Genomic DNA, 15,002 nt, shown 5'->3' on the forward strand with positions numbered 1-15,002 from the left:
GGGGAGGGGAGGGGAGGGGAGGGGAAGGAGGAAACAAGCAAGCTGTTCAGATGAAGGGAGTGGTAAGCAACTCATCCCCTTCGAAAAGTAGGTATCCCTTCAAGGAACCCCTAGAGCTGCCTCATAGCCAAGCCTGAAAGCTAATTCAATCAGACTGGAAACCACCCTGTGCCTCCAAATGTCTCAGCGTGGGAAATGGAAGACAGCAGATGTAGTGGAAGTCCCTCCACTGGAAAGATAACGCACTCCCTAACCCTTGCCGAGGTTACGGCTATGGGGTACTCACCTCTGCAGTTTTTGGCTAAGAAATGCCAAGGATAGCCATGTATTTCAAGAACAACTCTGTTGTGAGAAATTCCAGCACATTCCACTCTGGGAGCACCAACATCTTCACCCTTTTTTTGTAGTTAGAACTTGCACCAGGGGAGAGCCTTTGTCCCTGCCTGGAGGGGCCACATGGAGGAAGGGGAATAAGACAGCAGAAAGCACAGGGACTTGGGTGGCAGAGCTGCCAGGCCAAACCCCAGCTCTGCCACTTAAAAGATCTGTGACCTTGGGCAAGTTATTTAACCTTTCTGAACTTCAGTTCCCATATCCAAAAGGTAGGATAATTAATCGTCCCTACAGCTTATAGGACTGTCTTTGGGGTTTATAGGAGGGATTTTTTTCAAGTGCTTTATAAACTACTCCCAAATGTTAGCTCTATTTACACTGATTTTATTGCTGGGCTCCTAGGAGGCCAGATGCAGCAGACTTAGTTTCTACTAAAGGTCTTTTATTACAACAGACGCCAGGCATCTAGGGCAGCCTGTTGTCTGAAGAACAGCCTGCTTCTCCCACAAGAATCCCATAATCCCAGGCTCTATACAACATCTAAGTCTCGATGCCAGGCCCTGGCTGACACTCCGACCCACTCCCAGGGAGGCCTGGTCTGGGTTGTTGTTACCCTGGGGGTCTCGTTTGTCCTGCTGTGAAGGGCAAAGGAACCCCCCGTAGGGTTGAGGGGGGAGATCAAAGGACACTTCAGTGGGGTCAGAGACTGCCTGAGAGTGACTCAGTGGGCAGGAAGTTCGGCCCCATGCCTCACCGGCCTTCTGGCCCACTTTACATTCAATATAATACCTGCCCACACCGCCACTCTCCATCCAAAATCAGGTCCCCAAGCGGCTGATGATACAGGAAATGGCCCTACATCTCCCATCCCAGGGTTCAGTCCCTGACTCAGAACTGGGAAAGGGACCGGGCACCATCTCGCAGATGCCCCAAAGACTTGGAAAGCACTCTGGTGGCTTTCTGAGCAGGCACATCTGGCCCAACCACACCTTTCGTCGCCACTGTTTAAAACCAGTGGTTCTCAGACAGAGGGGCTCGCCAGCAGGGTCAACATCACGTAGATACTTGTTACAGATGTGGACTCTCAGCCCCCTCAGACCTACAGGTTCAGAGACCCTGGGAATGGGGCCAGCCGTTTGTTTGAAGACGTGCTCCCTGGGGGATTCTAGTGCACGCTCAAGTTTGAGAACCATGACTTCAATCCAGTGTTCCCCACCTGCTCCTCTCCCATCTGCCTGTCGTCAGAACCAGCTGGGGGCCTCATGACAGCCAATGCTCTGGAGCTACCCCAGAGATCTGGATGTCACTGATGCCACCTCATCAGCACTTCCTTTTAGAAGCTCTTTGAAAAGAACAGGAGGTGCAGAAGATTCCTGTGGCTGTGAGACTGCTCTGCATGGTAAAGTCATGGTAGGTGCAAGTCACTATGCATTTGTCCAAACCCGCAGAATGTGCAACACCAAGGGTGAGCCCTATGCACACTGGGGACTTCGGGTGACCCTGAGGCATCCTGGGAGGTTCACTGACTGTAGCAAATGTGCCAGGCTAGTGTGGGATGCTGACAGTAAGGGGGGCTGTGTGTGCGTCAGGGCAGGGCAGGCATGGGAAATCTCTGTGCCTTCCTCTCATGTTTGCAGTGAACTCAAAACTGCTCTAAAGCATAGTCTATTAAAAATCAATCTCCCAGGTGACTGTGAATCCAGTGGTCTCTGGGCTGATGCTTGGGAGGCAGAGAGGAAAGCCAGGCCTCAGAAACAGCAGGTAAAACCACCTGGTTGTGGAGTCATCTAGGAAGATTCTAGATGGAGGGAAGTCAGACTGAGGGCTGAAGTAAGGAGAGAGGGGTGGGGGAAGAAAGCAGAGAGCAAGGGCTTAGAAGCACTTCCTCGGAGCGCACCCAGCCCCTCCTGCATCCAACACGCACTGAACGCCTTCCTTCCCCACATCCCCTCCACCCCGTCAGTGGGTCAAGTGCTGGCCTGGGACTCACCCCACTTAGTGGCAGGGTCCCCTCTTCTAGCGAGTGAACTGAGCCACTCATCCATGTGTAGCTGCTTCAACCTCATCTGTAAACAGGGTACTGTGGGGCTGACTGAGACACAGCCCAGCGCCTGGCACAGGGCAAACAAGTAATAAATGCAGGTTTTAATAAACTGATTGACAGAGACTGGAGCCCACATCTGCTGCATGGAAAACAGCATCCAGACAACGGATGGTCTTGTCTCCTGCCAATACCACCTGTCTGGCTTGGAGGTTAGACTTAAAGCACAGGAGAGAACCCTGGATCTCCATGACCAGAAACAGACCCTATATTCCCAAAGACAAGCTGAAACCACTGGGACAAAAATACGCGCACGCACACACACACACACACACACAGAGAGAGAACAAAAAACCTTCAATCTGTAAATGTTCACTGTCTATTCTAACTAGACGCTGGGCCAGGGCTGGGGGTGCAGAACACATACCCCCTTAATTACAGAGGGGCTCCAGTCCAGTGAAGAGCAAGAAAGATGCCGCTGGGGCTACTGGCTTCTCAGCAGGTGGCCCATCCTTGGAGCCTGTATCACTCCCAGCAAGGGGAGCTTCAGGAGGAGGGGCATCTATGTCCTGATATGCACGGTGGCTTGAGAACCAATGTTCTAGAGAATCTAAGAGCATATATTACAGAAAACAGCACTCTCTCTGCCTCTCGTGGCTTTTTTCCCCTTTTGTTTATTTCTTTTATAAGCCTTTTGTAGAAAGCAAGCACATGTTGTAAATGAACAACTTTAATATTCACGAACTGACAAGAAGAAGGCTGAGGAGAGGACACTTGCAGGACATCAGCAGGCTCCTCACGTTCCCACCCGGCACCCTGTCCCCAAAGGTGATTGCTAGCCTGCCTCCTGTCTCCAGAGAGCAGCTTGTCCTGGTCAAGATCTTCACATAAATTGAATCATAAATTAAATCTGCCTCTGCGTCTGGCATCTTTGGCCGAGTTTCACGCTTATGGGACTCATCCATGGTTCATTCTCATCGCTGTATTTAATACAACTCCATGACCAGATGATAACACGGTTCATGTACCCATTCTATGCCAGTGGGCATGCATGCTCTCTCCTCTTTGGAGAGAGGAACAACACTGCTGCTGGAAACATTCATTCTACATGTGCCTTTTGGTGGACACAGCCCTCCTTTCTCTTGGGAATCTGCTGGGGAGGATTTGCAGGGCCAAAGGGTCAGCATACCCTCAGCTTTAACCAAGCCATGTTTCCAGATCCATTAACCCCCAGCCCCCTACTATGCTTCATTTTTCTCCCTGTTCCTCTCCCCCACCTCACTCACTACCCACACTTATTTCCGTTTTCAGTCTCTAAGCACATCATGAAGGCAGGGATTTGGGGTTTGTTCACTGGGACTCCCCTGAGCCTTGGCACTGCCTAGCCCCGAGCAGATTCTCAAGGGCATACACAGGCACCCGAACTTTTGCATTCACCTGTGCATGAGCTCGGGACTCCTCTCAGCTGTCTCCTCCCATATCTCCCTCCCACAGCGCCTTCCCAAAGTCCAAGGACCCAATCCTCATCCAGTCCTAGCCCCCACCGCCAGTCAGGCCTCAGGTAGAAACTAAAGGTCCCCAGCAGTTCTTGCCATTCCCTGGGACAGAGCGTACAGGCTCTTAGGAGAAGTTCAGCCTCAAGTTTCAGCCCTGTGAAGCCGGCCAACTGGAGTAGCAATGACTCCAGACCTTCCTGAGCACTGGCTGGGGTCTGAGCACCTAGCAGACAGAAGGAGCAGCTGGGACACTCAGTGAGCTCACAGCTAGGAAGGCAAATCAGGCAGCCTGATGAGGCTGGGGCAGGTGAGGTGTTTAGGTCACAGGAGAGCTCCAGTGAAGCTGAACCCCACCCAATCTGGGGAAAGGAGGGAGGGCTTCACAGAGGAAGTGTCTCAAGAGTTGCCTCTTCCAAGATGCCCAGGGTTCCCCAAATAGAGAAGGCTGGGGTCATGGTGTGAGTAGGGACTAGCATGTGCAAAGCAGGAGAGTGGCCTGGGCGCAGCAGGGTTGAGAGGCAAAGCCCACCCCTGGCCAAGCAGAGGGAACTATGGGGAAAGGAGTCAGAAAGACCACAGGGGACGATAGTGGCAGAGACCGAGAACCGCCAGGCCAAGGCCTCTGGGGTCACCCAAGGGCATGTGGCATGTGCAGGCTTCCGCAGCTTACCCATGCGGAGAAGGCGCCTGCAACCTTGGTGAACTGCAGACTGACTCCGCAGGCCTGGGGGCTCAGAAGTCTGCATTTCTCATGGGTACCCCATCAGTGCAGTTGTCACTGGTTCCCAGACCACACTGGGAGCAGCAAGGGCTTAGTTAGGGAAGCAGAATTAGGAGACCTCAGCAGTGTACCCCCTCAAGGGAAGAGGGACCAAGAGGGGTGCAGTGATGCGGAAGAGGAACCAGAGCCTTAAGCAGCTCAGCCCACTCAAGGCCGGCTCTCGGTGCATCAGCCACAGCTCTACTTTACACAGCCAGCCCATTCCAGAACCTTCCACACCACCTCGGAGCAGCACCTCTCCTCCAGAGCCTCAGACCCTGGTGTTGCCATGGCAACAACCCACAAACAGGGGGAGCCCAGGCTTCAGTGCCATAAACAACTCTGACAGATTCAACAAATAAAGATGTACTACAGCAATTTGTGGGGAATTTATGAGAAATTAAAAATTCAACTTGGACAATAAACAACCCATTTCAGAATTTGCCCCACTTAAAGTTAAATAAACCGCATGCGAGCATTTTTCAAGCATGATGTTTCAAGACTAAAAACAGGCCCTGCTGGGAATGCTTCCTGAGCCTCCAAAACTGGGTGCTGTGGGGAGAGCACAACTCGTATCTGCTCACATCACAGAGCACTTTCACAGCTTAGAAAGCACCCAGCTCACCCTCTGGGTGCTCCCAAACACACCCAGAGACTGCAGGCCAAGGGTGAGTAACACTCTCAGGATTATGAGCCTCACAGGTGACTTGCTCAGAGTGCAGGGACTCCCCAAGGTCACAAGACTGGTCAAAGTCAGAGGCAGCATGCAAACCCATCACCCAGACTCCAAATCCACTATGCATTTACAGGGAGCTACATGTGCATTTGCTACACACAGAAACACTGCACCTAGGTGACGTCCGACATGGAGAGCTGACTGGGTTATCTGTAAATCTGTCCTGCTGAAATAGCACACAAAGAGCTTGCTTCAGGCAGATCGACAAATTCTCACACACACACCCTCACGCACACATTCACTCACACTTGCTCACTCACACTCACTCGCTGCCCAGGAGGCGGGAGACCTCAGATCTCAGCTTCTGCAGTATGAACAGGGCAACCTCACCAGGCTGACTTCAAGATGAAAGGCTAAGAAAGCAGAAAGACGTGCAAGTACACCTGGGAGATTTTCTAGCCCTGTTTTCCGAAGAAATCGGGGATTTGCAGAAGGTGAGAGTGAAATAGGACCCACAAGATCCCATCAGCTGTCAGAGAAGGGAGCAGGGCCAAGTCATGGCTATGCAGGAATGAGAAGCAGAGGCAGGGATGAGGGGCAGGTCCAGTGAGGAACCCAGTCTCCTGTGGCGCTGGCCTGGGGCTGCAGCACAGGCAGCCATGGCTTCATGCTCTCCCATGGGGGCCACACGACTCAGAGCTCACCTACCAGGCACCCTCCTGGTCATTCTCGCCATGGTTGGTGGCACCAGGCACCTTGATGGAGAGAAAAACGATCATGACCCATGATTCCAGGGTCACCATATGCTGTCTCTCAGGGGGCTACCTACTGACAGGTGGGAGAAACCCATCAGCTCAGCGGGAGCCCTCCCCAGCTCCCTGCCTCTGGTCTTCCCAGGCGGCCCCACAGTTGCCTGTCTCCCTGAGCTACTGATACAGAGAAGGTCAAAGACTTGGTAATCTCAGAGTCCCCAGGGGGCAGCAGGGGACCTGCCACTGGGGCCTGGGGGAACACCCAGCAACAGAAGGAACAAAGGGCCAAGCCCCTGTAGGGCCCTGCGCCAGCAAGCTCATCAGCTCCCTCAAAGGATCAGTCGTAAATTTCCAGATGATGGAAAATGAGCTCATGGGACAACGGCCACAGGGGCATCTGAGAGGGCCAGAAAGGTCGTGGCCATGCCGGACTCTGGGTAGGGACAGAAGAATTGGGTCCCCTCTCACAGAGGCCACAGGACACACTGCTGCTCTGCCTTGAGGTCCACAGGGTCACGAGGCAGGGGTGGAGGGGGCTGATCACTCCCTGCTCACCCCCATCCACTCTACCTAGCTCTGAGCCTGGGAGGCTGACCGCCACAGAACGCAGCACTCAACATCCAGGGCTTCCAGCTGCACTTGGCCAATGGGGGACACTGGCAGGAGACCAGAGGGCAGGAGGAGAGAGGGGTGGGGTATTTAGTCACCTGTCTCTCCCTGCTTCAGAGACATGCCCTGGACAGTGGCTGCAGCTTGCTACGACTGCCATCACAGAGCTTCTGTGACACTTTCTTCACTTTACCTGTGGCCCAAGGAGCAGGAACAGCTCCTCTCTGCTGCCAGGCTCTGGGTGCCTCACCAGCCCCACTGCTCCGTAAACTCTGCCCATAGCTCGAAAAACATTCCCTGCTTTAAAGGCTCTTCTTTGAACCATCAAGGGTGAGCTCTGCTTCCTGCCACCTCCCTGGCTGATATGAAAGAGGGACAAGCTCTGGGTCACCACACACACAGGATCAGAAGATGGGGAGCAAACCTGAGCCAGAGAGACGAGAGCAGGACCACCAGGCCACACATGGAGCCTCACCAGGAGAGAGGCCAGGCTGAGGGGACACAGTCTGGAAAAGGCGAGCATCAGCATGGGGACAGTGAAACAAGCTCAGGAATGGAGGGAACCCTGCTCTGCTATAAAAGGACCATGCTTGGAAGGTACAGGGGGGCTGATTGCATGGTAGCCTTGGAAAATTCAGGAAGGCTATGGGAGGTTTTTATGAGGAACCAGATAGGTCTGGTTAGCACTGAGGCAGGGGCGGGGCTTGGAAAGGTTGGAGTAGAAAGACCCTAGGCCACGGGCAACAGGAGACCTGAGTTCAAAGACCCTCAGTGATTGGCGCTTGGAGCTCCATGATTCTAGAAATGTCACAGAAGCAAGTGACAGATCTGAGCCTCAGTTTCCTCATCTATAAAATGGGGAGAATAATAAATACTCCCATCTCACAGAGCTATTCTGAGAACTAGGAAGATAAAAGTGAAAATGTCCAAGACAGAGCGGGACACAGACTCCACAATGACAAGGATTTGGGTTCAAGGTCAGGTAGCCAGGGTTCACTGGAACAGTAACCCACACCAAAAACTCCACTCCCAATCCGGATTGGCTCCATACCACTAGGGAACCACTGGAGGGATCACCCCAAAAGACAACTTAACATGCAAGTTGGTGTTTGATACTCTTCAGAAACGAACTTTCCAGACTGCACTTCCCCAAATGACTCCTAAGCCTCCACCACTTGCTGCAGATTACTCAATGCAGATCTGGGGCCTGGCTGTGTGATAAGTACTTTAACATTCTATCTCAATTACCCTTCTTAACCTCAAAGGCTGGTGCTATGGCAACCCCGTTTCCAAGCAAGGAGGCTGAAGCACCTGCAGTGCTGGGAAGAAGCAGGACCAGGGGCCACCCAGGGACCACCCACCTTCTCAGGAGCCCACCACTCCTTGCCCCTTTCCCTGGGTGAGAAACATTCATAGTGAGGAATGTCCACGGGCACAGCTGCAGCTAGGCCACAGCCCCAAGCCCCATAGGCAGAGAGAGGGGGTCTGGAGCACGAGAGAAAGGAGGGAAGGGAGGGCACAGGAGAGAAAAACGGATGCTGTGTGCATGCCTGGTGCACAGGTAAAAACACAGCATTCAAATCTGGAAGCATGAACTCCCACAAGACCTTCCCTTTCTCTAATTCCCTAAAATGTATGGGTTTGTTTATTTCACCAAGAAGTATATATTCCTTTTACAGACTTCAAAATCAAAATACACAACTTACTTCTGTAACCCAAAGAAATAATCACAGGCTTGCCCCAACAATATCAAAACTGGATGCTTATCACTATACTATTTACAAAGGTGACAGACCAGAACCATGGCCAGCATCAACCAAGGGAATCAAAGAACTTCAGTTACAATCAGATAATATTATGTAGTCATTTAAAAACAAGCCTAAGTAGACATTTAACAAAGAGGAAAGCGCTAGGAGAATGCTAAGTGTGTTTGTGGAGACAGATTACAACAGAATCACAACTGTTTAAAACTACATCAAGGCTGGGCGCGGTGGCTCATGCCTATAATCCCAGCACCTTTAGAGGCTGAGGCAGGCAGATCACTTGAGGTCAGGAGTTCAAGAACACCCTGGCCAACATGATGAAACACCGTCTCTACTAAAAATATAAAACTTAGCCAGGCATGGTGGTGCACGCCTGTAATCCCAGCTACTCAGGAGTCTGAGACAGGGAAATTGCTTGAATCCAGGAGGCTGAGGTTGCCGTGGACCAAGATCACACCATTGCACTCCAGCCTAGGTGCCAGAGCATGACTTCGTCTTTTTAAAAAAAAAAAAAAAAACTGCATCAAAGCTGGGCATGGTGGTGCACACAGTGCACACCTGTGGTCCCAGCTACTCTGAAGGCTGAGGTGGGAGGATTATTTGAGCCCAGAAGTTTAAAGCTGCAGAGAGCTATGATCGTACCACTGCACTCCAGCCTGAGTGACAGAGTGAAACCTCATCTCTAAAAAAACAATTTTAATTCTAAAAAAAGGTTTTTTTAATGCATCAATATGTGTGCCATTTTTATGTTCAAAGGACATGAATAAAGTCAGATTTTATTCACATTTTAGTGTGCTGGTTATCCTTGGGCTAGGGAGAAACACATTGTGCTCCCACAAGCTACACAGGAGGCTCTCCAGGCCTTCCAGAAAGGCACTTTCAAACCCACTTCTGGAGGGACAGAAAATCATGCAGGACGGAGGACAGGCACTAGCAGGAGGCCCTGAGCCCGCAGTAGTTCTATGCTACTGGAAGTCGTAAAACAGGTCAATGGCTGCCCAGTGTGAGGGGCTGCCTGGCTCACGGTCAAGGCCAGAGCCTGGCCTATCATATACCAAGGCATTTCCTCTTCTCCCCAAGAAGATACACTGGGTGGGCAGGGGTCCTTGTCCCTGCTGGACAAAGGAAGGCACTGAGGACTGAGACAGCAAAATAACTGAGGACCCTGAACGATCCGGCGGAAGAGTCGGTCAGCAGACAAGCTCATCAAGTCCTGCCCTTGCCAGGCCCCAAAGCCCTGGCTCAAGGGAGGGCCGGACCTCCCATTTATGAAGTTCAGTAAATGTGTGCCCCACCCCACCCCCATCTCTCATCTCTCTCCCATGCCAGACCCTTCTCTAGGCCCCACTGCTTGGCCATTAGCTCAGTCCCAAAGGCATCCTTGCCCATCCCGGCTACTGACGATCCTGTCAAAACACTGTAAATAACTTATTTCTACTTGGCAGAGTCTGCAGCAAAAATACTGCCAGGGCAGGGATGGGAGTGAGCCAAGGCCTGCTTCCAAGCCAGGAAACCCATGCCCTCCTGCCCAGGGACACCTGGTCCCCCACCCACTTGAGATGGCAGAGACACACAGCACAGGCCAAACTCCTGCCCAGTGAGACAGGGGCATGAGCATCACAAGACCCCTCAAGTCATCTCAGGAGCAGGAAAACCAGCAAGCCCCACAGCCCCACAGCCCCACAAAGCACACTGAGCGCTGTCCCTGACCTCAGGCTACCCATGCTTCCCCAAGGAGGGCCTGGGTTTTACAAGGCCTTCTCACGTGCCTTCCCCTCATCTCAATCATCAGTCTCGTGACCATCTGGTAGACAGGTCTCGGAGAGTTTGTGCCACTGCCCGGGGCTGCATAGCTATAGAGGAGTGGAGCTAGAACTAGAGAGGGGTTGCTGGACTCTCACCAGGCAGGCAGCCTTCAGGGCAGAAGAGGCACTGGCTTTGCCATCACAGCCCTGGAATCCAACTCCACCTCCATGGCTCAGATGCTAGGCAGTGACAAGCCCACCAGCATGAGCCTCAGTCCTCCCACCTGGCAAGTGGGGCACTAACCCTGGCACCCAGTAAGCGAGGCACAAACAGGAGTTCTCACTGCTGCTGCCTGGGCTGCTCATAGAAGCCCAACTCAGACACCAAACGCATTTTGGAATTTTTACGTGGGCATTCCAGAGCTTTGGAGCAATCCTACTAGGTGTTTACTGCCCAGACACCAGAGCTGGCAACCTTTAAAAAAATAAAATTAAAATATTTATAGAGACAGGGGTCTTACTATGTTGCCCAGCTGGTCTTGAACTCCTGGCTTCAAGCAGTTCTCCTGCCTTGGCCTCCCAAAGTGTTGGGATTACAGGCACGAGCCATCAAGCCTAGCTGTTGGTAGCCTTACTACAGAGAATCCAGGAGCTCTAAATGTTCCCCAAGGATACCTGATCAAAGCCCCCTGTCAGGTCTCTGTACCCCATTCCCATCAGAACCCTGGGAGCTTCCCCAAGCGGCTCTGTGGAAGTGCTGAGTGAACCCCACACCACCGCCAAGTTTCTGGGACATAGCTGCAGGGCCGGGCACCAGCAAGCCGGGATCTCCTTATAGGGTATACTCAAAAAGAGAAAGACTCGGATTGACAGTCAAGCTGGAAAACAGGCCTGTGGAAGAACAGACATGTTCTTCCTAGACATCAGGGCAACCATGTCCCTGAAACAGCTGTCTCTGCCCACCACTTGTGCAGAACATCAGAGAACTCAAGGCAAAGACGGCAGCTACTGTGCTTCTCAGGGGAGTTCTTGAGCTGGGGGTAGATCAATGGGAAGGAGAAAGACAGAGCCAAGTTACAACTCTGAGTTTGCACAGCTTTTGGAAAAGCCATGATGGGTGTGCAGGGAATCCCTGGGACCTCCCCTGCCAATGAGCTAGCACGGGAGGGAGGTCATGGGGCTAGGGTAGGGGGTTGGCACTCCCCAGGGGTGATGTCTTCACCCCATCATGGCTAGACCTAGGGAGATCCAGAAAGAAGGAAAACATAAGTCAGCTCAAGTCCCCAAATGCACCCTAACCATAGCCAATTCTGCTCCAACCAAAGAGGGTGAGCTGAGCCTCACTCACCCACACCTGGAGAATCATCCCTGGTCAGTCCTGCTTTAACCAAACCAAACAGACATAACTTATGCTACCGGCATTTCTGGCTTTTTTACTCATGATAATAGATCAAACAGAAGAGATTCTTTCATTTTGGCTCATCTACCCATCACATCATTTAAGTACACAACACCTCACACAGACTCACATTTTCCATGGGCCGCTGATGATGATAATGATGGTGGTAGAGGTGGCATCAGCAAATAATCATCAACAGCTGCTTCTGAGAACAAACCAGGTACAGGTTCTGTGCTGTTCCTTATCTGCATGACCTCACTCCTGGAACTCTGTGAGACTGGGTCCATTATTATTTTCATTTTACAGATGAGAAAACTGAGGCTTAGAGGGGGCAAGTAACCTGTCCAATTCTAAGTCCGGGGCCCAAGTGTGCTGGACACAGCTGGCTAGCTGCAGCCCAACCTATCCCCCATTTTCCCCTTCTTCTTTGGCAACAAAATCGAGAGTTTGTTCAAGGTGACAGCGTGCCCTATGAAAAGACCACACTCAGCCTGCTGGCTGCCAGGTGTGACCAAGGCAACGTACGCAGCAGTGAGACATGGGGCTTCTAGGTAGGCCACCTGCTGAGACTCAGACTCGAGGTGGGGTACCCTATTCCCTTCCCACCTTCCTGTTGCCTGCAATGGAAATTCACACCATGGCTGAAGCCCCAGCAGCCGTCCTTAGCAAGGAACTTGTCTCAAGATTCAAGGCTGGAATAGCACAATAGAGAAAGGGGGTCGATACTCCCAGAGGCAGGAAATCAGACCCAGGAGGCCGGGCCATCAGCTGGCAGGGCCTCCCCCAACCCCTAAATGGCCCACCCAGGAATTAAGAACAAGGGTTAGTCCTTATCTTTTCCGTGACACATACACAAACACTACCGATGAACTAACAGAAAGGTGAGATCAACCTCAAAAGAATCAGGTGGGGAGCAAGGGCCTCCATGAAGCACTGCCATGTGCTGACACACAGTGGCTAAGGGAAGGACACACATGGATTCATTAGACCATGAGCTCTACTCCGGTATACTGTGTGGCTTTTTCCATAATAGAAACTTTTTAAAATAATAAATAAGCCTCTAGAACCCAACTGCCTGGGTTCCTATCCCAGCTCTTCCACTTACTAAGCATGCAACTTTGGGCAAGCTACTTCATCTTTCTTTGTATTAGTTTCCTTGTTCATAATAGGTGATGACAATAGTAAATGCCTAACAAGAAATTACAAGGAACACACAAATTAATATATGTAAATACGACCAAGGCTGACAAAAAGTATGTGCTCAATCAAGGTTGGCCTTTTCTATCACAAGGAAGTTTAGCAGACTGGTGGCCACACCTCCATCCAGTCTGATGCTGCCTTGTAAATCCCTGGGTCCCCCAACCTCCCACTTCCTGCATGGAGCCGGGCATGGGAGATACCATGTTAGCAACCAAATCGTTAGCCTGAGGTATGTCCTTGTATGCACTGCCATGGGAGAGCAAAGAGATGCAAACAGGCTACAAGCCATTTGGCACCACCACACCATAAGATCCCAATGCCCTAAACTCCATCAAGTCACTTCTAGACCACAACACAATGAAACAGGCTGAGATGTGACTTAGATCCCCAAAGATTTAGGCCCAGAGACACCCATGGCAGCACTGTTAGTAACAGCAAACCAGAAATAACCTAGAATTTGAGACTCTCGAACAGAGAAATGGTTCTAGATGCTGGGACATAGGGATGGTGCAAAGCTGGTGCAGTCACTCTAACAGCTATTTCCAAGGTGTTTAAATGGCATAGGCAAATGCTCAGCCATTCCCCCGAATGCAAGCAGCAAAACTATGGACACAGAAAAGCCCAACCTGAACGCACGTCATATAGAACAAAGACCGTATTTTATGTAAAAATTTCTTCAGTGATTATCTCTGGGTTTTCATTTTAAAGCCTATCTCGATTTCCCAAGATTTCCACAACAAGAACATATTATTTAATGAACAAAAGAATAATCTAGAGTTATTTTTAGCAAACACAGACCCTCAAGGCCTGCCACATCCTGTATAGAGCAACAGCTTAGTCCTTAATTCACTCATCCAGTAGACACAGCACACATCAGGGTCAGACCATGTGCTCCTCAGAGACTAGTGAGTCCTAGCCTCAGGAAGACACACCAACAGGCAGCTCCAGCTTGGTGAGTGTGTGTGTGTGGAGGGGGGCAGGGGTGTCTGCTGGGAAAGCAGGGAAGGTGTCACTGCCAAGGTGATATTTAGCAGCTCTAGAAGCACAAATAGAAATATGAGAGCGGGAAAGGGGCTGATGAGGGAGATGCCAACTTCTTACTCAACCCAAAGACTCAGGGACGCTTCCTGGTCTTCGGAACTAACCTGAAGTAACGCATCTCCATTCCTGGCTTTGACTACGATGGTGCTGCACCCAGCTGGGCATGGAGCATGGTCCAGGGCCCCCAGGTCAAGACACCTCCTCCTCAGAATCTGGGACCTCCACTAGGCCAAATGGGCACCGACTGCTGAAGAGTCCAGTGTTTATGTCTGAGTTTCTCCATCTATGCCCAGACTCCCTGGGATCACACTCTGAGTAGGAGGTGTCTTGACCTCAGGGCCCTGGACCAATGTTATGGACACCTTCATCCCAGAATGCCAGAACAGTTGGCTACTTTGAGAGCCAAATCTTCTTGCTTCTGGCCCTTTCTATCCCCCATTCCATCCCTTCCTATTTCCCCCGTGTTCTTCATTCCATCTCTTTTCTTTGCTTTTATGTAAAATGCTTACCTGGCACGCTCCACTGAGGCCACCAAATTCTTGACATTTGACAGCCAAGCAAAGGTGGGAGGTACCAGGGAAATCCAGTCTCAACCCTGCAAGGTGTAGTGAGGAGGGCCTGGGTTCTGGAAGCCTGCCTGCAAGACGTCGTCTAGGCACTCTGGAGCACAGGGAGCCCCAGCTGCCGTGGCAGAGCTCTGTTGTCTTGACATAGGATGCAGGAATTTTTTTTTTTTTAAAGGATTTGCTCAAGTTGGCTCAGTGCATCAAAGGCTGGGGAAAGAGCCACCCTAGAACTGAGAGCCACGGCCTTCGGAAGCCATGCAGGACTGCAACACGGTGACAGCTCCCATTTCTAACAGCAAACCTAAAAGGCTCAGGAACCAAAGTAAAACTGATAGAAATGAAAATTACTCAGAGTATGTCGACGGTACTCAAAGCAACTCACGAGCATTTCCCCATGGCTGTCTTCCAAAATGTGATTTTTTTTTTAATGGCCACATTTGAGAACTGCTATGAGCAGACCTTGATTTATATAACTCTTCCCCTCACCTCATGTATCATTGTTATAGAAAACACTATGGTGATCATGCTTTCACATAAGTTTGTATAACTATTTGTTATCTATATATCCTAAGTAAATGATCAAGAATGAAAATAATTTTCTTTTTTTTTTTTTTTTTTGAT

At 51.0% G+C, this 15,002-nt stretch overlaps 1 protein-coding gene and 1 long non-coding RNA gene across 3 annotated transcripts in view; one reads left to right on the forward strand and one right to left on the reverse strand.

Annotated features, from left to right (window-relative positions):
• Positions 1–15,002, reverse strand: part of ITPK1 (inositol-tetrakisphosphate 1-kinase) — a 179,998-nt gene that overhangs the window by 114,061 nt on the left and 50,935 nt on the right. The window lies entirely within an intron of this gene.
• Positions 66–5,108, forward strand: LOC119473919. The gene is made up of 2 exons (XR_005203176.1): positions 66–1,732; positions 2,021–5,108. It is a non-coding gene; the product is annotated as an uncharacterized LOC119473919 (long non-coding RNA).

Source organism: Cebus imitator, unplaced genomic scaffold (genome assembly GCF_001604975.1).
Source record: "Cebus imitator isolate Cc_AM_T3 unplaced genomic scaffold, Cebus_imitator-1.0 Scaffold193, whole genome shotgun sequence".
Classification (NCBI taxonomy): domain Eukaryota; kingdom Metazoa; phylum Chordata; class Mammalia; order Primates; family Cebidae; genus Cebus; species Cebus imitator.